This window comes from Marmota flaviventris, chromosome 1 (assembly GCF_047511675.1).
Source record: "Marmota flaviventris isolate mMarFla1 chromosome 1, mMarFla1.hap1, whole genome shotgun sequence".
Classification (NCBI taxonomy): Eukaryota; Metazoa; Chordata; class Mammalia; order Rodentia; family Sciuridae; genus Marmota; species Marmota flaviventris.
In genome coordinates, this window is record NC_092498.1 from 160,897,683 (window position 1) to 160,923,086 (window position 25,404).

Here is a 25,404-nt window from a genome sequence, read left to right on the forward strand (position 1 = left end):
AGAGTAGAGGTGCAGGCCTGTTATCCCAGCTGCTGGGGAGGATGAGGCAGGAGGATCATGAGTTCAAATCCAGCCTCAGCAACTTAGCAAGGCCAGGAGCAACTTGGAGTGACCCTGGCTGGAAATACAAAATAAAAGGGGACTGGGGATGAGGCTCACTGGTTAAGCACTCCTGAGTTCAGTCTCTGGTACCAAAATAATAATAATAATAATAATAATAATTTTAAAAACAATAATCTGTAAAAAAAAGAAAAAAAGGTCAATTCAGTAACTGGGAACTGGGTACATGTTCACTCTTCTCAGTCTTAATGCATAGATTTGGATGATTTTTAAGCCTTCTGGGATCAAATAAAATGACAACCACTCAACAGTAAATTTGGGAAGCGAACTAAAATGTCTTGATAATCGACCACCTATCAGCTGCTTGCTTTACCTCCCCATCATCCCCCCGTAAATACTCAAGCCAAACCCAAGAGCAAAAAGCAAGAGAAAAAAAAATACAGCTACTTCAACAGTGACATTTTGGAGAATTTCTTTTCTTTTTTCTTTTTTTTTTGGAGGGGAGTGGCTACTGAGGATTGAACCCAGGACTCAGTGGGGGACTCAACTGCTGAGCCACATCCCCAGCCCTATTTTGTATTTTATTTAGAGACTTGTTGTCACTTTTGCTGAGGCTGGCTTTGAACTCAGGATCCCCCTCTCTCAGCCTCCCCAGTGGCTGGGATTATAGGTGTATGACATTTCGCCCTACTGAGAATTTCTCGATTTTTAAAAAAACTTTGTATCCAAGCCTAGTGGCATCACCTATACCCAAAATGACACTGAACATTACTTTACAAAGGCACCTTCCATGGACTTACAAGCTGAGTAGCCCGTATCTATATGAACAATCATGGTTATACAGTGGGAGTCTGGGTTTAATGGCCAGTCTGAGGCAGACACAAAAATAAGAACAGAATAACTGTTGGAAAAGATCAAGATTGGCTTCAGAGCTGGGAAGGCTGAAATTTGCTTTGGATCTGTTTGAGGACTGCGGAACAGAAGATAAGGAATCTGTGTCTTAGTTACAGACTTGAAGGTAAATTGGACCCATTAAAGGATAATTGGGGAAATAATGTTGACCGTGATAATGCTAATGCAGCCCTAGCAGCACTCCACGCTGACCTTGGCCGGATTTGGGTTCCCGCCAGCCCCCTCAAGCCCAACCATTTAGCTTTCACTAGCTTTCAACTGCAGATCACCGTCTGTGTTCCTTCTCTGAGTTGAAGGGCAGGCTCCTACCTCCAAAGTGAGTAAATAAACATGACCGTGAGCCCTTCCATAGATGCCCACCCATGGTTCCTGGGAAGGCTTTGGACCAGTCTCTTGAGAACTGCAGACAGATTTAAGGGGGCCTTTGCCATTTACTGGAAAATCCATGTAGAACAGGAAGACTTATTGGGGCCAGTGATTCTAAAACAATAAACACAAAATACACTGGAGTCAAGACCCATCCCACACAAAACCACCTGGCAGGTTGTCGAGCAAATCTAAACACACACGCTTCCAAAGGAAAAGCACAGAAAAAAAGACACCACGCTCTTGTCATCCCTCCCAACCGTTCATAAACACTCTTCCTGCCAAGCTGCAGTTTTAGCTCAATTTCATGCAGAATTTTTACATTTATCTGGAAATAAAAACAACAAAAAAAATTTTATACCTTATTTTTGGGGTTGGGGGTTTATCGGGGATTGAACTCAGGAGCACTTAACCACTGAGCCATATCCCCAGCCCTATTTTGTACTTTATTCGGAGACAGGGTCTCACTGAGTTGCTTAGGGCCTCACTTTTGTTAAAGCTGACCTTAAACTTGTGATCCTCCTGCCTCAGCCTCCCAATCTGCTGGGATTACAGGCTTGCACCACCACACCCGGCCTTTTTTTTTTTTTTTTTTTTAACCTTTTATCAGTGCAAACAGACAAATGTAGGGTCATTTTTTTTCTGCCTAGGAACACACCTGGATCAGAAGGTTGGAAGTCATCTGCGCTTCAGTCCTCTCGTATTGCAGAAATATGGCGCAACCCTGGAGATCTCCGATAAGGGAGAGCACAGACTTTCCCCCTGGTCATCTTCCTTCTCCATTCCTGATGTTCATTTTTTCCCTTCGTAAGACTTTTGTCTGAGGTTGCATTTCAAAGCAGATAACTGCTCATCGCACACGTGGCTTCTCCTCAGTGAAACACACCCCTTCTGGTGGTACTTGCCAATAATTTCTGGATCCATTGAGGGCTGATCTCATCCTTCTCCTCCCTTCAGCACCCATCAAAATAATGGATGGTGGAGCTTCTCCCTGGCGATGCTGGCACAAACAGCAACGTGCGATGGCAGGGATTCTTTGTTTCTGATTAATAGGTATTCTGGGTTTTTTTTTTTGTTTTTTTTTTAGATTAGGAGGGAAGCAGGCGTCTGAGGGGAAAATAGGGGGGCCTTCTGGATCGTGGTGGATGGGGTTACTCTAGTTTGCTTTCTCTTGCTGTTGACCCAAGGATTGGACAACTGGGCTTTCAAGTGCCTACACTCGGGTCCCATGGGCTGGACTGAATTCTTGTTCAGCTAAGAGGGAAGGTCACTTAAACTCTGTGCTTCAGTTTCCTCCTCTGGGATGCAAGAATGACCACAGTCCGCATCTCACAGGGATGGTGGGACACCTAAATGCCACAAAGCTGGTACCCATAGACCACTCTTCCCATCTGATGGTGCTGGCATAAGTTCTTAGCACCCCTCAGGGAACCGGTCAGTTCTCAAAGTAAGTTCTTGAGTCCAGCATAGTGAACCGGATACCAAGAGGCAGAGAGAGAAGAGATTCCGGTTGGTCAAGGACACAGGAGATGTTCTCAAGTATTCAGGCAGACATAATTAAGGGAGGCCTTGGAAACCGACACTAAAAGTGACACTGGTGCCCAAAAAAAGTTCCTAGACCCCATTCTTGACCTAATAAACCAGAAATTAGGGAAGAGAGGTTAAGACTTGGTGTTTTAACAAGCCCTCCAGGTGAATGTGATGTACATTAAAGTTAGGGGGAACAGTTTTCTTTTCCCTTACACTGAAATTCCTTTTAAAAAAAACCTCACTTTTGCAATCCTACAGCTGGTGGGATGAGCCTGAGCCATCCTTGGAAGGAAGTGTTTCCAATAAGTATAAGCAAGCTAAGTCTTGTGTGTGTACATGCAAGAATTTACTTGGTTCTCTATGGGCATTTAAATCAAAATAATTAGTCATCCTGTTGTGAAAGGTCTTTTTGTGTGTATGTGGGTATCTGGGATTGAACTCAGGGGCACTCGCCCACTGAGCCACATCCAGCTCTATTTTGTGTTTAATCTAGAGACAGGGTCTCACTGAGTTGCTTAAGGCCTCACTTTTGCTGAGGCTGGCTTTGAACTTGCAATCCTCCTGCCTCAGCCTCCCAAGTTGCTGGGATTACAGGTGTGCACTACCACACCCGCCTACATTTTGATTTTTCTTCACATACATTTCTGAAACTAAGACGCAACCTACAATCACTATATACATTTAAGGTAAGATTTGTTTTGTCTTTATCCCCCCCCCAACACAAGGTGATGGTAAATAAAAGACAGAGCATATGATTCATGATGACCTGAAGAAATGACACAGAGTTGATGGTCAGGAGTATAACTCTCTATTCTCGTTTTAATAACATTTTATACTTTGCATTTTTCCTCACTGAAGCAGAATTAATGGTTCAGTTCTTTTCTTTTCCACTAAGCAATGAGCTGCTTTTAGCACAGAACTGAATCACTCATTTATTAATTCATTTCCTGCCCCCTCCAGCAAATGCTACCAACAAGGATCTGGCCCATAGTAGGTACCAAATATTTGTTGAGTTAATGGAGGAATATATAAATATGATAAATACACAAGCTTATATATAAGTTCATATATAAACTTACACATTTATTATATCTATGTATTTAATTCTATATATGTTTAAATAATATATGCATAATACATCATTATATAATATACATTTAAATAATAATAAATAATATTAAAAATGTGACTCAAGAACAATGTCCTTTTAAAATGCCTTTAAAATATATATATTATGCTGGGTGTGGGGGCGCACACCTGTAAGTAAGTCCCAGCAGCTCAGGAGGCTGAGGCAGGAGGATCAAAAGTTCAAAGCCAGCCTCAGCAACTTGGTGAGGCCCTGAGAAACTTAGCAAGACACTGTCTTAAAAAATAAAATGGGCTGGGGATGTGGTTCAGTGGTTAAGCACCCCTAAGTTCAATCCTAGGGGCCAAAAAAATTATATATATGATCGTTATGTTTATAAATCTATAAATAAAATCATTACCATTACATTTATATTTTTTTCACATATATATGTATATATGTATATAGGCTGAAGATATAATACCCAACATTTTTTAAGTCCTAACATAGGCCCAAGCTCTACGCTAAGAGCTTCTCATGCAGTGTCTCATTGATTTGCCTATGCGCTGTCAACTGACAGCCTCATTCCCTCCTTTTTCAAGCATGCACACTGAGATCAGAGATTTTTTGCCCCGAAGTAGCCAGCTTGTAAGTAGAACAGCCATTCCTCCACTCTGGCCCAGCTGGCTCCACAGCTGGTCCTGCTAGCCACTGGAGTGACACAGACCCATTCCAGACCTAAGATTCAACACCTTGGTAGAAGCCGCTCTGGAAGTCCAGCCTTTGCGCCTGCCCACTTCCATTCCTTTGGTAGCAAGGAAGGGGTCTGGCTGCTGGGTCAAGGAGGACTCCTGGTGAGGCCTAGCTCCTCTTCCATTCCTTTGTTGCCCAAGGACCCAGCTCAGGAAATGATGCTTATAGTAATAGAACTATCCAGGGGATCTCTTTTATCCTGCTTCCAGTGGGTGAGGGTCATCTGCATATTTCAACTCTGAATGCAGGAATGCATTCCTGCTCAATCACACATCTCTTTTTCCTTGGAACAAAAAGTGGAAAGAATTATACGACACAGTCATGAGATCATGATGGGGAATATTCAGTCTAGATAAAAGTGGGGAGGTACCCTTATCTGTTTAGATTACATATCAAATCACACTCCCTGAGACATGCTGCGTTGGGAACCACTGCTTATTTCCTAATACTTTTCTCCTCTTCTCTCAAACTAAGAACTAGCTCAGTACCTGTACAACGAAAACAGAAGCCACTTCTCAGAGTTGGGGTCACAGAGTTGGGGCCCTACACAGCCTCAGTTCAGACCAATAATCCACAAATACGAAATACCATATGTGAGTTCTATTAAGCTTTCTTCAGTCTGCTGCCATGATTTCTTTGTGCCACCTTTTTTATCTCTTCTGTCCTGGTGGCTGGAATTTTAATGTGGTAGCTGGAGGGGAAGTTGCTATTATGGTGTGGCTGTGAGGTGTCCCCCAAAAGCTCACATGTGAGACAGTGCAAGAAGGTCCAGAGGAGACATGACTGGGTTGTGAGAGCCTTAACCCAACCAGTGAATGAACCCCTGATGGATTAACTGGGTGGTGGCTGGAGGCAGGTGGGTGTGGCTGGAGGAGGGGGCATTGGGGGCGTGGCTTTGGGGTCTCTATTTGTCTCTGGAGAGTGGAGTCTCTCTCTGCTTCCTGATCACCATGTGAGCTGCTTCCCTCCACCACACTCTTCCCCCATGATGTCCTGCCTCACCTTGAGCCCCAAAGAATGGAGTCTGCTATCTATGGACTGAGACCTCTGAAACCATGAGCCCTAAATAAAATTTTCTTCCTCTACCATTGTTCTGGTCAGGTCTTTTGGTCACAGCAGCAAAAACGCTAACTGAAAGAGTCGTCATCTTGGACCATGGTAATTCTGGGAATGGAAGCTACACACAGTGGAATGAAGTAGAACAACCCTGGTCCCTGGAGTCTTTCGAGCGTAGAACCTTTTTAACAACTTTACACTATCTACCTCCAGATTCTGACCTGAGAGAGAAATAGGCTTATCTGGTATAAGCTGTTGTTAGCAGTTTCATAGTTTAAGTCAAATCTAACCTTAGCCGACTCAATGCCAATGGCAACCTATAATCCCCTGATACTAATGTGGTAGGGTGATGGCTGCCTACCAGTTTGAATGTGGAAGCTACACCAGCTTCAGGGATCCATTTATCTGCCTTTTAAGACACAGATATTTGATACAAGGGCTACTTGGGATTATGATGGATAAAGTGGCTATTTCTTGAGGGCTGAGGATGTATGTAATCAATAGATAAATAAGGAAAACGCCCAGGCAAAGATTCAATGGGCAGTTCAGCTGCCAAGTAAAAGCCAAAAATGACAGTCACCTAGGAACTTGGAAAATCAGTTAACAAATGAAACGTTACAAGCAATAGTCCAATCAGAAGTGAAACATGGAAGCAAGCTAGGGTTGGCCCTTGAGATCTATCTAGAACAACACTTGTCTGAAACTTGAAAAGTCAGCAAGTGGGGGAGCTTACCACCTGATTCCTCGTTCTGCCCCACCCATTCTCCACCAGAGCAGTTCTAAGGAGGGGTCCTGTGGAAAGTGCAGATGAGGCCTCCCTGACCTAGGAGGGGCCCAAGACTCTGTCTCTCTTACAGTTTTTTCCTGCTGCATAATAATTGTACATATTTCTGGGTACAAGATGATAATTCAACCCATGTATACAATGTATAATGATCAAGTCAGGATATTCAACACTTCCATCTCATTTATCATATCTTTGTGCTTGAATCCTAAGAACTTTTCTTCCCTAGTTCTTTATAAAAATATCAGCTTTTCAAACTATATAGTCATCCTATTGTGTCTTAGGATAGTAGCTCTTACTCTCCCATATAGCTGTGCCTATTTTTCAACCACCCTTTATCCCCCTTTCCCACCCACTTCTCTTTCCCAATCTCTAGTGACCTGTATTCTACATTCTTCTGTGAGATCAAGTTTTTACGCTTCTACTTGTAAGAACATTCAGTATTTGTCTTTCTGTGGCCAACTTATTTCACTGAACCTAATGTCAGTCAGATCCATCCCTTTTTTTCCACAAATGATAGTAGTTCATCTATTTTAATGGCTGAGTAATATTCCCTTCTACATAGAGGCCATTTTTCTTTATTGTCTTTATCGAATTATCCACAGATGGATACCACTGTCTTGACTATTGTGAAGAGGGTACTGCAATAAACACAGGGATGCAGGTGTCTCTTTGGTAGGCTGATTTCATTTCCTTTGGAAACAGACCCAGAAATGGGACAGCTGGGTCATACAGTGGTGCCATTTTTAGTTGTCCGAGGAGTTTCCATATTGTTTTCCATGATGGCTGTGCTGACTTATATTCTCACCAACAGTCTGAGACTCTGCCTTTCTAACAAGCTCAGAGATGATGCTTGTCCATGGATGGGCCATGAATGGGCCACACTTTAGTACAAAGAATCCACACAACACCAAAGAAGCTCTCCAGAACCTAAATCAGACCATATCCGTCCTCTGCTTGAAACCTTGCAGTGACTTCCCATTGGATTTAGAGTAAAACCCAAACTCTCTACGGTATCTCCTGAGACCCATCATGATCTGGCCCTCGTCACTGGCCAAATTGCCACCCCCATTCCTTGTCCACCCTCCTCCAGCCACAGTGGATTTATTTCTAGCTCAAGACATGCCATTCTTATGACCTCGCTTTATTTCATGATCATAGGAATGTCAATCTCAGGAATACCTACAAAGTCCAAACCCGGGGGATATAGCAAGTTTCTGGAATTTTACAGTGTCTGCTACAGAGGACTTTATACAAAGGAATGCTAAGAGCTGAAGGCAGGACCACAAAATTAGCAAGAGTCATTGATCCTGGGGCACAACAGCCTGGTGGACAAGAGGAACTTGAGGACAGAGCGATAATGCCATTATCTGCTGCACATATGCAGATAAGAGCCCAGAGCCCAGAGGACTGACTCCAATTTAAGGCGATCCCTGGAGCAAATAGCTCTAGAGCCACACTCCTAGCCCGGGACGAGCAGATGGTTCATCCCCGGCATGTCTGACAGACCAAAAGCCCATGATGACACTGGCCTTGGCCTGGGCAGTTGGGCCCCAACTTGGCCTTCGGTGAAGTGCAAGCCTTTAGTTTCCAGGGACATGCTTTCATGAGACTCCTTGTTTGAGTCAGCCTTTTGCTGCTGTGACAAAAAGACTCGACCAGAGCAATGGGACAAGAGGTGGAGTTGATTTGGGGCTCACAGTTTCCGAGGTCTCAGTCCATAGACAGCAGGCTCCATTCCTCGGGGCTCCAGGGGAGGCAGGACATCATGGAGGAAGACTGTGGTGGAGGGAAGCAGCTTACATGGTGATCAGGAAGCAGAGAGACTCCACTCTCCAGAGACAAATAGAGACCCCCAAAGCCACGCCCCCAATGCCCCCTCCTCCAGCCACACCCCCCTGCCTCCAGCCACCACCCAGTTAATCCCATCAGGGGTCCAATCACTGGTTGGGTTAAGGCTCTCACAACCCAGTCATGTCTCCTCTGGACCTTCCTGCATATCTCACCTGTGAGCTTCTGGGGGATACCCCACATCCAAAGGAATGACATTGATCATTTCGGTGGCAAAGGAAACTGAACACAGGGTCCCTGTGATGAGATAAATCTGAGTGAGACATGGTTCCCCAAAGAAGGCCTTCTGATTCGCATGCACCCCGTCTTTCTCCCCACCCCCACTGTAAAGCGACAAAGCCCAAACACAACCGCACAGCCCAGAAGGACTGCTGGCTCCTGCCATGAAAAACAACCATTCCGTGTTTTCTTTTAACTCACCCCATTCCCTCCCCAAGGGTAGAAATAAAACATTTTGAAGGTCTGAGAACATTCAAAACAAGCCATCATTTAGAAGCAACGGCTGCTTGGGCTCTGCACATAAATAAAAATCCATACCAAACCAAGGCACGTTTATAAGGTCTGCGTGAAGACTTGGCCTTTTCTCTATAAATGTCCAGAAAGATGAATTAAGAGCAGGATGACTCATCCGTCTAGATTGATTAAACGTATATTTAAGGGTCAGACTGGAAACAATGTTCAGATGCATTAACATACAATTTGCCCACGGTGATTAGCCTATTTATTTTACTTGCTGACGATCTTTCTAGAATTAAGTCATCGTGAATCAATGTCTGGAAGGAAAGACGGGACCACCCAACTCCCCATCTCTGAAGCCATCTTCTCTTGCAGTATTAGCCTTCTTCTCCCAAATTTTCAAGCTCCTTTAAAATCTGGGATAGGAATAGAGAGAACCCAGGCCTCAGGGAATGCCACTAAAAGCAAGTCCCACACTCAGATCTCTGTCTCCTCCGCCACCCCATCCCTAGCCCTTGGGCAATGTCCGTGCCCTCTCTGAACTTCTTTCTTCTTTTTTTAACATTGACCATCTGCAGCAGAGCACATTTTCTGATAACCTTTTGGGAATAATAGACTCTTTCCCAAAAACAAAGCATTTGATTATGTGCTGGGGGTGGGGGGCTAAAGAACAGTCCCAACCTCATGAGGCTGTGTCTCATGCTTTGTTAATTGATATTTACTTGTTATTTGTTAACTAATTAATAATATTCACAAGGAGTCTGGGATGTAAGGATGTACATTCTCTCTCATAGGTTAGGGAAACTGGTACTCAGAATTGGAAAACCTTGCTGGGCATGGTGGTGCATACCTGCAATCCCAGTGGCTCTAGAGGCTGAGGCAGAAGGATCATGAGTTCAAAGCCAGCCTCAGCAAAAAGGAGGCCCTAAGCAACTCAGTGAGACCCTGTCTCTAAATAAAATGCAAACTAGGGCTGGGGATGGGGCTCAGAGGTCGAGTGCCCCTGAGTTCAATCCCTGGTACCCTCCACCCCCAAAAAAGGAAAATGAAATGGAAACCCTTGGCTGTTTATGCAGCTACAGGAAGGAAATCAAGCTTCCACACCCAGGTAATTGGCAGTATGAAGCCTATACTCTAAGCTCTGTTGCCATGTTGTCTCACAAATGTCACACTGTATCTGGGCCAGTTCTGCTTCTCTGAGGCAGGCATCCTATGTCTGCAGGTAAAAACCAAGTCCCACCACCGTCCTCGTCCCTGGTGGCAAATCACAACCAGCTAGGCCCCAGATGCACATTTATACACTGTTAGAAACTCTAGGTGTGCTGGTGATTTTCCTTCGGCTATTCTCTGGTTATGGTGGCCAATTCTCAAACTTTAAGCTGTGTTTATTAATATAACTCCAAGGAGCTTTTTAAAAAGCTGATCATACTTCCAGACTGACTGCATGGTTCTAAAATGAGCCTACCAATGGAGCTCTAAAGAAAACAAGGTACTTTGGGTAGAAAGTAAAAGAAACCAGGACCCAGTCTCCCTGGTCAAAGTGGGGCTGAAATGAGGCCAGGTACAGGCCTGGGCCTCCCGTCTTCACACCGCCACTGTTCTGGGGCCTCAGGTCCTATTCCTGTAAGAAGAGCTAACTTACAAGGTCGTGGAGAATATTAAAGGGGACAATGAAGACAAGGCAAGAAGTACAGTGACCATCACATAACATAAGCTCAACCACTGAGAACCATCACTGTCATCAGTCTCTACTGGAAGTTCCGTAGGACTTAGTAAGAATGACAGTCATGGCTGCCACACATAGGAGGCCGACTATTCTAAGTGCTGTGTATCTCTCATCTACCCAGAGAGCAGGATATTCTTCCAGCAGGAATTCTACTATATCCCTAGAGTCTACCATTTTGCCTGATATTTTGTTAGGCATCTCACACATTTATGTGGAATGGTACTTTTGATGATAACTATGAAGCATGCCACTTTTTTTTAAGGATCAGAGGTTGTAGAATAAAACTATTGAAGATCAAGGTTTTCATGATGTGAAAGGGATTTAGACAATTCTAGAAAAGTACTAGCCACTGTTTCCTCAGGTCACTCACTATAATGTGGGAACCAGGAGAATGTTTAGCAGTCCCAGTTTCTAGAACATTCTTCCCCCCCCAAAAAAAAATTTCAATATCCCCTTCTATTATTTACAATCGTTCTACTTTAACAGGTTTTCTGTGAAGATAATGCTCAGGGGCAGAATGATAATTATGACATTTTCATTTAGCTTTCTCCGCTGTGGATTTAATAATATTAGCAGCTTCAAATTTTTCCCATAAAAAACTATTAATTTTCATTGCTTTCATGCTTCTCCAAATGACTCATATCTTAGTTCTTATGTTACATCTTATATGAAAATAAAGGAAGTTTGAGGTTTGTATTCTAACCTTTGTTCTCCAAAGACAAAAAATTAAAATGAAAACAGAAACCAGGTCTGTATTATTTACAAAGTAAGGAATAAAATTAGGGTTCAGGGAATGATCATTTGGTCTCAGTCTACCTACTTTTTATTTTATTTTACTACTACATACTCATGGACTAGGGATATGACTCAGTGGTAGAATACATGCTGGGTATGTGGAGGGGCTGGATTTGATTCCAGTGAGATACACACACACACACACACACACACACACACAATTGGGACATGCTAAAACTTTCTACGACATTCTAGAAGTCAAAGATTATATGAAGCCTATGGTTTAGTATAAGCACCTACAGAAAGATATTAGAAATCATGTTATATTTTTACAGGCTCCCATTTCAAATATTTTAACCTGTTTTTTTCATGAGTAGACTCTTAAGTGTCATATCTATTTCCTAATTTGGGGATCAAAAAATACGGCCAACCTGCCTATGATCTATAATCTCTACATAACATTGCCAATATCAGAAGGAAACACTGATTGCAGTTTCCCTCCATAGTTGCACCCTGGTCCCTTCATAAGTATTCTATCTTTTAGTCATTAAGAGATATTTATGAGTAGGTACTGCTTTTCTCCCATTGTACAGATGAGGATGTTGAGGCTCATTAACTCACACAGACTCAGCCGGCCACTAGGTGGCAAGGCAAGGGCTCTCACATTGGGTGTGGCATATGCTCCAAGCTCTATGCATCCTGCTGCAGGCTCTGGGAGCACGGGCTTTGGGGTTTGGTTTGTGACTTGATCTAGCAATACACAAGCTATAGCTTCTTCATAATTACCTGATTTTGACGTGGAAAGCAGAGCCTACCTGCTGCACTCGCAGCACTATGAAATGGATGGACCCCTTTGGAGATGATTCGGGCAGTGTTTCAGAGTGGGGATGATGATCAGGGTCCAGCCATGATGCCCTGGCAGGATGGCAGACACCACTGACCAGCCAAGCCCACTCCATCGACAGCCTCTGGGAAACTTCCTCTTCACCTGCCGGTGGGTGAAACATGTGATGCTCTTCTGGCCAACAGGGCATAAGTGAAAAGCCGAGGAGCAGGGCTTCCACCAGAACTTTTCTATGGGGTCCAGAATGCTTCTTGGGCCTTTTGCTCCTTGTCCATCTTCCTGACGGGAATATTGGATGTGACGTCCAGAGATGCCATCACTGTTTTATGTCCATGAAAATGCAAACTGAGAATAAAATGAACCCACTAAACATGGCAGAAAGGCAGAAGGAATCAACCTAGGTCAAGTACTTTAGTCCTGGAATGTTTACCTCCAGACTTAGCATTTGTTATGTTAAAAAATGTGCCATTGCCAGATGCAATGACACGCGCCTGTAATACCAGCGCCTCAGGAGGCTGAGGCAGGAGGATCATGAGTTCAAAGCCAGCCTCAGCAATTTAGGAGGCCCTAAGCCACTCAGCGAAACTCTGTCTCTAAATAAACTATGAAAAGTGCTGGGGATGGGGCTCAGTGGTTGAGTGCCCCTGGGGTCAATCCCTGGTACCAAAAAAAAAAAAAATGCCATTAATCTCCTGGCAGTTGGGCTTCTTGACACAGTTCTCTTGGAAAGACTCTTATACTTATGCCCAAGGTGACATCCACAAAAGCTTGTAACATCAAATCTTGCAAACAAGCAGAAGTTTAATGCCCATCAGTAGATAAATGGATAAACAAATAGTGACACATTCGTACCATGAGACACCACATAGCACTTAACAAGAAGTGACCTAGATGTATACAGATCCACAAGGAGAATTCTCAAAACCATGATGTAAAGGGAAATTGCTGAATGACAGGTGCTCAGCCCAACACTACTTGAATATATTTTTAAAACACATGGAACAATTCCACATGCTTTGTGGATCCATGTGCATGCACTGAATATAAAAACAATATTTGTACTGAAAGTATAAAAACAATGTTATAAAACAAACTCACCAGCTTCAGGGAGGGAAGACGGGAAGGAAAATATAAAGTGATAGAGAAGGCACTTAAACTGAACTTGTAGTTTGTTGTTTTCTTGAGACGGGGTCTTGGGTTCAACCAAACTTCATCACAGAGCGCTGTTCAGAGAATCAAGGCAGAAGCTACAAGTCCTCTTGGGGCCTAGGCTAAGAAGTCAACAGAATAATTCTGGCTGTATTCTGTTGGCCAACGTGGGTCTGTTAAGTTGTCCCAGCTGGCCTTAAACCTGTGATCCTCCTGCCTCAGCCTTCTAAGTAGCTTAGATCACAGGCATGTACCACATACCCAGTGATCCAATAGGATTTGGGTTTTTTTTTTTTTTGGGTGGGGGGGAGGTTGTTTGTTTGTTTTTGGTACTGGGAATTGAATCCAGAGTTGCTTTCCCACTGAGCTACATCTCCAGATCTTTTTGATCTTTTTTTTTTTTTAAGACATAGTTTCACTAAATTGTAGAGGTTGGCCTCAAATTTGCAATCCTTCTGCCTCAGCCTCCCACCACACCCAGTTGAGCCTGTAATATTTTACTTCATAAAAGTAATCTGAATCAAATAGGAGGGAAAATTGTAACATTTATTAAGCCAGGTGGTGGATAAATGAGTTGATAAATAATTCACTGTATTTTTTCTATATTTTTAAAATGTTTCACTTTTTTAAAAAATTGGGTGGAAAAAAACTATTTCAAAAATCAGTTAGCTATTTACGTAAATGTATTCTGCCAAATATAAGTCTCTCTCACACACACACACACACACTCAAAGTTTGTTACCTGGAATAAAGACTTAGTTCATATTTTGAACTGAACATGATACAAACTTATCAGGATGTGGCTGTCATCCTAAGCTCCACCCTCAACCAGTTGAACAAGGTAAAAGATAAAAGAGGAAGTGTGGTAGTTTATTATAGAGAACTCGGGAATCAAACACCCTTAGGTTGGAGGGTAGACTATTGGTAAAGAAGGATACAAAAACTCCTCCTGTCCTCAAAGGCTTTGCCATATGATATTGCAGAACTTTCTATCGGGCAGTGAAGTCTAGTCATCCACCCATAGATCCATACTGGCTGGTGACTCGAGTTGGCCAACAGAACAAGCCAAAATGATTCTGTTGACTTCTTAGCCTAGGCCCCAGGAGGACTTGTAGCTTCTGCCTTGACTCTCTGAACAGCCCTGTGTGATGAAGTTTGGTGGAACCCAAGGATTGGCAGAATATGGCCCAGAGACCAAATCTGGCCTGCCGCTTGTTTGTGTAAATAAAGTTTTATTGGCATATAGCCACGCCCTTTTGTTTAAGTAGTGGAAGAAGTTGGTGTCAAAGCTGGGGGTGTGGCTCAGTGGTAGAGGGCTTGCCTGGCATTCATGAGGCACTGAGTTGGATCCTCAGCACCACATAAAAATAAATAAATAAAAATACTCCAGATTTCTTACCCTTTGTGAGATATAACTTTGAGATATCCGTCCTCCCCTGTCCTGAGAGTCTTCCTGCCTGGTGACACTGGCCTCCCACCTCTGTCCCGACAGTCTTCCTGCCTGGTGACACAGGCCTCCCACTGGCTTGCTATAGCACCCTTTATTAGCAGCCTCGCCTTCCCAACCCACATACTCTATTTTCACTTGAACCCTTGTCATGGGACCTGGCCGCACATGAACCAAGAAGCCACGTAGCTTGAGACAAGTGTGTGTCTCTCTGAACCTTAGTCTTCCTACCTGTAAAATGGGCCCGAAGGGAGCTCCTGCACCCAGAAGGCGGACAGGCGACTGACTGGATGTAAGGCCAGGCCCACTCTTGCTGGTGGTTAGGTGCCTTCATCTAGCTCCGCCTCTTCCTGCACCAGCCCTGGTGATTGGCCAGACCCATGTGCCCCTCTGAGGGGACTGGCCAATAGGATTGTAGGGAGGCAGAGAGGCCCAGGATGTTACGCCGCCGCAGCCGCAGTGCCTGTGGATCTCCTCGTCGCCCCTCTCCTCGCTCCAGTCACGTCCTCCTGCTTCACATGTCCCAGCCTCGCGCCACAGGTCGCGCCTGGAGGACGCCATGGCTCCTGAGTTCCTCCTTGGCACGTGGAGCTGGATCCTGCTTCGTGCCTGACTCCAGGAGCCGGTCCCCACGAGAAGAAGCAACTCGGTGGAGGAAGTGTGGCCGACAATTAGAAAAACACCCAGCCCCTGCCTGGGGTGGAAGGTGAGCATGACGTCACTGGTGGCCTTAAAAAGAAATAGGGAAGCAGGGAGGGTGTGGCCTGTTCTCTAGTGAAGAAGTCTGTCCCCAACCCTCCGCTCCCTGGGACCGTCTATAAATACACACCCTGCAGAAACCTGGAGGAAAAATCAAGGGCGTGCATTCACCTCAGGGAGCACGTTGCATTTGCTCCAGTTGTTTCTGGGCTCGTTTAAAGGTTGCCTGCTGAGTGCTCCCTCCTCATGACCTCCCCCCAATGATTCAGGGGTGATCAGGGAGAACTGGACCCTACAGCATGCTCAGAAGGCTCTACTGGTTCCTATATTCACGTAAAAATCTCTCTCAGACCGAAGCGAAGCTAGCCAAGTATTAAGAGTGACCTTCTGGCTCACCTCCAGACCAGGAAAAATGGAAAGCTTTTTTTTTTTTAATGATTGCCCCGTAGGAATTTGAATGGAAGTGACTATTTTAGAACCTGAAAACATCTCCACAGCCTCTTGGAGTCACTTTTGGGAAAGTCCCTCGCTGTTGTCTTCTTGTCATGCGATAGGATGTCAGCGTCGGGGACATTTCCTAACTGAAAATCATCAAGGGCTCCGTGTAGCACTTGGAGAAGCTTAAAAGGGTGCTAGGGTTTACAAAGCTTGGCTCTTGCTGAAAATGGCATCATTTCTTCTTCCAGAAGAAAACATTTTTGTTCTGGTGTTTATTGGTTCAACACAATTAAGATTGTTTGTGGTCGTGGTCTCTCTGATCACAGAGCATAACCTCTTTGCAATTTATCTTTGCATAGCCACACAGTGAATCAAGTTCTTGCAATTATTAGATGCTCTGGGAATATGTGTCTGGAAAATGAGATGTACTCGGTTTCTGGAGGCAGAAATCTTATTGGAGCTGACCAACCTCTCAGACCCTCTGTTTCCTTATCTGTTTCCTCTGCAAACTTCCTTCTTTCCCTCCTTGTACTTCTGGAAATGTGAAAGGAGAAAAGGGGCACACCCTCACCCACACTGAGTCCTAGTACACAGTATATGCTCAGTGAATGTGAGTTCCTATGATTAGAAAATCACTTGTGATTCTTCAGCTTAAGAAAAAGAATGTTGGAGAAACAAAAGACAGGCTACTGGGTGATCATGAACTCTGCAGTGGCAATACCTGGGTTTAGTTCCTAGCTTTGCTATATCCCAGGCCATGACTATGAAGAGTGTAATTCTCTTTCCTTGCCTCAGTATCCCAACATAAACAGTGCAAAGACACCTCATAAGACTAGTAAGGATTGAGACAGTTCACAGAAATGCACTCAAAGTCTGTTGACCATAGCTACTAGCAAAGAACAGTTACTTCCATTGCCGCAGTCCGGCTGCAGCAAAATAACCCCGGGGGTGACGAACAACTTGTGTACATTGATACAGCAGGAGTGGGAGCCATTTATTGTAGGACAGGAGTGGTATATATACATTCCACACAGCTTATCTTAATTAACATAAACTAGATACAGCAGTCAACCAATAAGGAATCTCCACACTTAATGGCTCGCTGGCGTTACTTCACAAACCACTCCCTCTTGCAAAATGCCAGGTGCCATCTTGACTTGTTTACAGACTCTAACATTTCCCCCTTTTGTTTAATTTAAATAAAGACCATAGTGGTTTTTACACAAACACTATAAATAATCTGCTACAAGCAGAAGGGGAGGATACAAAATGCCACAATACCAAGCCAATTGATGGCTCCATGCAACAAGCCCTTGGAAAAATTATACCAGCAATGACACCGTTAGCAAAGATACTGAGTTACAATTTGTTGTAGATTACAGTTTGTTGTCTCAGTCCAGGTAAAGCACTGTCTCAATAGATTAACTCACAGTCCAGGTAAATCATAGTCCAGGTAAGTTCTGCAGGCAGCTAGCTTAAATCACAGTCCAGGTAAGTTCTGCAGGCAGCTAGCTTGATCCAAAGTCTCGTCCGGTTTTCAGCAACACTGGAAATTCTTCCACCCTCACTCCGGCAATAATGGCTAAAGAAAATCAGCCTCCAGGTGTGGGAGAATCATTGTAGCTTAGTTATTGGCATTGAAAATGACTAAACATCAGGGACACCGGTAGCATCCCAGGCAGCCCCAGATGGCCCTGGGGAGTGTCCCGGACTCAAACTGCTTCCGGGCACAGGGAGCAAAAGCTTGCGAGACTGTGCCTCCAGGTCAGGTCTAGATTTGGGCTCGAGGCAGTGGAAGAGCCGAGCCAGCTGCCGCCGCTTGGAAAGTCCTTGCTGCGCCATGACCGGCTTGAGCACGTGGTAGCCGCCACCCAATTCACGCACCCTCCGGTAACGAAAAGTATTCAGTAATAGCCTTTTGCTGCAACTTTTTTCCTGATAATCCTTCTTTTTCTGAACTTTCTTTTTTCTGACTAGAGTTCCTGGGCTTCCATCAACACATGCTCTAACTATGCTTGGTTCCACTGGGGTGCCTTCTTCCCTTAGTAATTTACTTTTCACCCCTTCCATATTTTCGTCACAAAGACAATACAACATTTCAAGACAAAATAAGACACAAACATACTGCATCAATCCTCTCCATTTTCTCAAAATGGCCATTTTTCCTCTCGCCCTATCTGTCTAGGGATGAACAGATTTGCTCCCGTCCTTTCTAGGGACGGGCAGCTTTTTTTTTTGTCACTAACCCCCAAGTGTCCCGGGGCTCCCCATAATGGGCCACCATCTGCCGCAGTCTGGCTGCAGCAGAATAACCAGGGGGTGACGAACAACTTGGGTACATTGATACAGCAGGAGTGGGAGCCATTTATTGTAGGACAGGAGTGGTATATATACATTCCACACAGCTTATCTAATTAACATAAACTCGATATAGCAGTCAACCAATAAGGAATCTCCACACTAAATGGCTCGCTGGCGTTTCTTCACAAACCACTCCCTCTCGCAAAATACCAGGCGCCATCTTGACTTGTTTCAGACTCTAACATTCCATTAATGTCATAATAATTATTTTAAAATTATTGTTAGAGAAGACCAGTCTCTTTTCACGCCTGGAACTTGAGCTGTCAATCATAAAGAAGGTACTTGGGAGGCATTTGGAGGCCACAAAGCATTTGCTAGCAATCAGGTAACTGTTGGGAGGGCATCTTTGGAGACCATGGATTTCAGCACAACCTGGAGACTCCATTTTTTTGCCAGGTTGTTTTCAAATCCCTGGATTTCACATACCATACCAGGATACCCATATGAGCATGGTATCATAACTACCTTGATGTGTTGAACCAATAAACACCAGAACAAAATAATCAAAGTAATAAGATGTGTAAAACTTGACAAAAGGAATATGTTAAGAATTGTACTTAAGGTATCAATGTATATGAAGGCTCCCTGAGAATTAATAACTTGGCCCAGAAATAAGGTTATCCCAGACCAACCACTCTTCCATTTCCTTGCATAGCATTTTTTTTAAGTAAGAGACAGTAGGCTGGATTTGCAGTTAGCCACATCTGAAATTGTCCAAAACATTGTGTTAATGATAATGATAAATCAAAATGATGGTATGATAGCTAATTAATGTCTACTACTTTTTAATATGATACTCATTAGCTTTCCTTATGTTATCTCATTTTATATAAGGAGAAAGTTTACCCTTATTGTTCCCATTTTACAGATAAGACAGTTAGCACTTCATGAAGAGTAAGTAACACGCTGTTGGTCACACTCTCCTATGTGATCCCTGGAAATTCGAACCCAGCCCTATGAGAAACAGGAGTTTCCAGTTTGGGTATGAGCATGGAGTGAGAGGACAGCTTTGTAGATCCATGATCTCCATGAATTTCATGTGAATTTCCAGTGAATCTAATTTATGGCTTCATTTCTGTCTAAAGAATGAAGAGCCTAAGGAAGTCAGGAAGTGCTAAGAAGGTGGTCAGGGTACTAGCTGCCCAGTGCTGTGACAAAATACCTGAGATAAATGACTTAAGAGGGAAGAAGAGTCATTTGGGCTCATGGTATCAGAGGTTTCATTCATGGTCACTTTGGAAGTTTTGCTCTGGGCTTATGGTGAGGCAGAGCATCATGGCAACCAAGAAGCAAACACAAAGATAACACAAACACAGAGGTGAAGGGGTTGGGCTCCAGTGTCCTCTTCAGGCACACCCTCAGTGACCTAATTTCCTTCCACTAACCCCACCTCCCAACACTGCCACAGACTGATGGCAAAGCCTTTATTTAGCACATGGGCCTTTGAAGGACTCTTAGGCTCTAAACCATAATAGTAGATTAATAATCAGTCCGTTCCTTGAGCCATCACAACTAAGAGCAAATTGATGGGTACAAAGGTACATTACCACCAAAGATGAAATAGCAGTTAGCAATGATCATTTTGCAAGGAGTCAAACTCATATTCTGTCACTGGGCCCTTCAAACCATCCTGCAGAAGCAAAATAAACACAGACAGCCCTGGAGACACGAGCTGCATGTGGCCTGGCTGGGAAGAAAAGGGTTAGAAACCCTGACATACAGAAGTCAAGTATGGATGATGGGCATGAGGCTGGGGCTCAGCGGTAGAGCACCTGCCTGGCACATGTGAGGCCCTGGGTTCCATCCTCAGTACCACATAAAATAAATAGATAAAATAAAGGTACTGTGTCCATCTGTGGCTAAAAATAAAAATAATATGGATGATGATCAACTGAGGGATTTACAATGTGATCACTGCACAGGGATATATATAGAGTATAGTGACACTTAACTGGATTCTGTTGTTACAGAAAAGATGGTTTTAAGGGATCCTGATCATCCATTGATTGTATGTCAACAATACATTTTAGAAAGTGACCTAGAGGAAATACTTCACCTGGATTCTGCACATACTGGTGAGCATATCTCTCTGCCACACCCTTGGTACCTGCCAGTGACATCCCAGTGAACAGCAGCAATGACCAAAGGACACTTGGAGTGAGAAATCTGCTGGGCCTGAGGGACCATGGTGTATAATACATCCTAAACTCTTCCATAGAAATGTTTATAATATCCACTTGAAAAAATAATATTGCTACTCAAATACACACTAATCCAACACCAATTATAGTTAATCCTCTGTATACTTGGGTTCCAAGTCCTTGGATTTACCCAATATGGATAGGAAATTTTGAAAAAAAAAATAGTTATGTTGTTGCTATTGTGAACTACATAGTTATGGTCACATCTGTACTGAATATGTCCAACTTTTTTCTTGTTGTTCTTACCTAAACCATGGAGCATAGTCTCAATTTACATTGTATTAGGTGTTAAGGCTCTCACAACCCAATCATTTCTTCTCTGCTCCTTCTTGCATTGTCTTGCACGTGAGCTTTTGGGGGACACATCCACCATAACATGGTGGATGTGAGGTATCCCCCAAAATGGTGGATGTGAGGGGTCCCCCAAAATGGTGGATGTGAGGTGTCCCCCAAAAGCTCACGTGCAAGACAGTGCAAGAAGGAGCAGAGAAGAAATGATTGGGTTGTGAGAGCCTTAACCCAGTCAGTGAATGAATCCCTGATAGGATTAATTGGGTGGTAACTGGAGTGGTAGGGTGTGGCTGTAGGAGGTGGGCATTGTGGACATGGCTTTGGGGTATATAGTTGTGTCTGGCAAATAATCTCTCTGCATCCTGATCATCATGTGAGCTGGTTCCCTCTGAAACACTCTTTGACCATAATGGCCTGCCTCACCTTGAGCCCCAAGGAATAAAACCTGCTATCTATGGATTGAAACCTTGAAACCATAAGCCTCCAAATAAACTTTTCCTCTCTACAATTGTGCAGGTTGGGTCTTTTAGTCACAGCGGTGAAATAGCTGACTAAAACAGCTGATTTGAATGCAAAGATGTATAACATAGCATGTAAAGATGTACACAGTTTCTACACAAAGTCTATACCATTTTGTGCAGGACTTGAGTATATGTAGACTTTCTCACTGTCAGGGGCCTGAAACCAAACCCCTGCAGATACCAAGGGATAGCTATATTCTGTCCACTAGCATAGTTTTGGAATTTGCAGGATCAGTAGAAAGAAGATGTAAGTTGAAGGTATAAACAGGATCTATGATGGGTGTGGTGGCACAGGCCTGTAATCCCAGTGGCTCAGGAGGCTGAGACAGGAGGATCATGAGTTCAAAGGTAGCCTCAGCAACTTAGTGAGGCCCTAAGCAACTCAGCGAGACCCTGTCTCTAAATACAGTATTAAATAGTGCTGGGAACGTGGAGATCATAAGTGATGGATTAGACCTTTGCAGCATATTGACCAAGGGGACAAGAGCCATCTCAGATAAGAAACTGAGCTATGTGACCTGCTGTGCTTGGTCACTGGCCATGGCTGGGCGTGCATGCATGGAAGGCAAGCAATCGAACAAAACCCAAAAGGCTGTGCTCAGGACAGCTTGAGTTTTGTCTTCCAAGCACTGGAGAAGCAGTGAAGAGATTTCAGAGCAGAAGTGGCAAGCTCAAGATTTGTTTTCAAAAGATTGTTCTGGCAGCAGGATGGCTGTCAAAGATGGAGAGGGCTGGCTTACTGCAGTGTTTAAAGTCCGTGGTCCTGGCACTTCTGCCCACCACAAAGAGCTTCTTAGAACTGGGGAATTCTTGTACTGAATGCAGATTAGGGCATTTGTACAGGCCTTTTTACTCCTAAAACCCTCTCTTTCAGTTCATCAAATAACAATCTGGGAGGTGGGCCACATGGACTTATCCCTTACTCACATATGGGAAAACACCTCCAAGTGGCTACAGAAACACAGAACAATTGCAAGTTAGAGTAATTGCATGCTAGCTCTGTCTCAGTTAAGATTGGAATTTGATTTGTGTGGCTAGGAAATGAAGCATGTTTAAAACTCTGGGGAAAAAAACCACAGCAACTCAATGCCTATATGTAGAAATCAATGCTAAATAATGACCTTAAAAAAAACAAACAATGGCTTTCAGAACAAAAGAACAGGAAACTTAACACAAAGACACATACAGCACACCTGAAAACCAGCAGGCTGCTAGCTGGGATCTGCTTTGCAATATTAAAAATACTTGATGGAAAGTATTATAATTTCATGCATCTAGTATGCATAGCTTTAAAAAATACATTCAGATATAGAATTTAAGCTTGCCTAATTGTGCACATTACAACTCTTACCAAACTGTGCTTGGATTGAGCTTAAAAGCCATTTCAAATTGACTACAGAGGAGTACACATTCTCTGAATTAAAAATGAAAGCCTGTCTGAGGACCTGAGCAACAGGAGAGCCCATGGTGTAAGCCCTTAGTCCAAGGTCAAAAGCCTGAAGGGGCAGTTGGGCAAGGGTGGAGGTGGTGGTCACTGATGTAAGTCCCATTTGAAGTCCAAAGCCCCAGGTCAAGCAGAGACTAGATGTGCCCCTCCTCCACATTTTCTTTTATTCAGATTCTCAGTAGATGGGACGATACCAATCTGTATTGGTATAGGGGAAATTTCTGTACTCAGCCTACCAATTCTGATCCAATCTCTTACCAAAAACAACCTCATAGACACATCAGAAAAATGTTTTACCAGCTGTCTAGGCACTTCTTAGCCCAATCAAGTTGACTAATAAAATTAACAACAACATTCTCAGTGCACCACCTCTTTTTTACATTTCCTACAAGTCATGTGTACATATTCACAAAATTAGAGAGAGATCATTGAGTCTATTTTAACATCCAGTATAATTGACTTCTTGAACTTTGGGTTTCAGAACAAGCAAAAAAAAAAATGCACAAGATCTGTAGATTTGCAATACAATTTTATGGCTCTACATAGGCAAGAGAAATTTCAGGTGAGAAAAATACAGAGTGACTTTAATGACCTTGAGCAGCTTCCAGATGGAAGATTTAGATTGTCTATTTAGATTGGGCTCAGTCCCTACTTTACTCTAGGCCTCAGTAGCTCTACTGTAGAATGACCCAGTGGCCCCAACTAATCTGGCTCTCAGCTGTATCTCCAACTTTGTTTCAGCATTCTCTCCATCACTCACTCGTCCTCCACCTCGAGGAGGCATCAGTGTCTCCTGGATATACAAAACACATTCCCATATCTGGGCCTTGGCACTTGCTATCTTCACTATGTAGAAACAGCTGTTCCCTCAGATGTTTTCAGACTTGTTCCCTAAAAGACTTCTTTCAAGTCTCTGCTCAAATAGTTCTTCTGCAATAAGCCTTCCCTTGGTCTCCTAGTTCATTTTCTATTACTATAACAGAGTACCTGAGACTGGGTATTTGTTCAAGAAAAGGGATTTTCTGTCTTAGCTCATGGCTTATGAAAATCCCACAGCATGGTTCTGGCATCTGACCAGCTTTTGGTGAGGGCCTCATGCTGCTTCATCTCATGGTAGAAAGCAGAAGGGCAAGTGAGTTCACACAGAGAGAGAAATTCCTAGGGTAGTCTTACTTTAGAACAATTCACTCTCAGGTGAACTAACCCTTTCTCATGGGACCTACATTAACCAATTCACATAGGATCCCTCCTGAACCAAATGTTTCTTAAAGGCCCCTCTCAACACCATTATGTTGGAAATAAGAGTTCAACATGAGTTGAAATTTGATGCCCCAAATGATATCCAAACCACAGCTGTCTCTAAGAAGCACTCACCACTCAGTACTCCCCATCTGACCTTTTCTGCCAACCTTCTTTATGGCATTTGTCTCCATCTGCCATTATTTTCAACTTATTATCCATTCTCACCCCACCAGTAAAAGATAAGATCCTTGAGTGTCAGACTTCTTCATCCTCCTTCCCTTTCCCATGTCTTCAAAGAGCACCAGCAAATAAGTGCAAGCTCAGTATAGAGAAAAAGAGAAACAGAAGATAAGGAGAAACAGAAATCTCAAGTCTCCATCAATATTTCCAAATTAGCACCATAGTTCTAAGATATTTCCATTGTCTGATTTATGCCAGACAGTTGGTGATCAGAATGAGGGATGAATAATCATTTCCTTTTCAAATTAAAAAGATATTTGTGGCAATTGGGTAGATAAGATTATTATCTCTTACAATGCCCTCTCTGGATTACAGAACATTTCCAGGAGGAATCCCATTTTGATCATAATCAATTGTCAAAGGAATTGCATAGACCATTTCAGAAGTCCTAAATAACTTAGGCTGATTCCCTTTTCTGAGATCTCAAGTACTTTGGAAAGGAAAAAATATCCAGTATGGATTAGACACTGTTTCCAGGCAGAGGTCAAGGACTTCCCCCCTTCTTATGACCATCAGACTACCCCATATCCCTCCAAATAAATTATAGTAAGTAAAATCAGGGAATGTCTATGTAAATTTTGCCTCAAGGGGCGTTCTGGGTCTGGCTTCCTAATACACAGCTTCTAAGTCAATTAAAGACATTATAGCCAGGTGTGGTGGTGCATGCCTCTAATCCCAGCAACTCAGGAGGCTGAGGCAGGAGGATTACAAGTTCAAAGCCAGCTTCCACAACTTAGCAAGGCCCAGAGCAACTTAGCAAAACCCTGTCTCAAAAGAAAAAATAAAAAGGGCAGGGGATGTGGCTCAGTGGTTAAGCACCCCTAAGTTGATATTATAGACCTACCTCCATCCAAAAAATTATGCTAAGTTCCTATTTACATTAACTGGGTTACTACTTTTAACAGAAGAAAGCAAGTGCCCTGTAATATACTTCTGCTAAAGCAAGATGACAGAATTTACCAAAAAAAAAAAAAAAAAGAACCAAAAAATCATAATAATAATAATAACAAAAACCATTAATTTATAATGCACCAGAAGTAGTGTAGTCTAGTAATGGAGCAAAACTTTAAAGCAATATGATGAACTTTTTCCTGTTTTGTCAGTGGATATAAGCAATGTTAAATGAAACCTCATTTGGTGGTTATGTCTACATTTGAAAGTCTATGAACATGAGACTTGGTCAAATGACCCTTGTGCTGGGTCACCAGGTTTATTCCCAAGTGACAAGA

The 25,404-nt window shown here is 43.3% G+C and overlaps 1 long non-coding RNA gene across 1 annotated transcript in view; it reads right to left on the minus strand.

Annotated features, from left to right (window-relative positions):
* Positions 1–8,208: 8,208 nt before the first annotated feature.
* Positions 8,209–25,404, minus strand: part of LOC139707319 (uncharacterized) — a 55,875-nt gene continuing 38,679 nt past the window's right edge. The window contains exons 2-3 of the long non-coding RNA XR_011708989.1: positions 8,534–8,615; positions 8,209–8,306 (exon numbers count right to left, since the gene is read on the minus strand). This is a non-coding gene — a long non-coding RNA (uncharacterized lncRNA). The remainder of the gene's footprint in view (positions 8,307–8,533; positions 8,616–25,404) is intronic.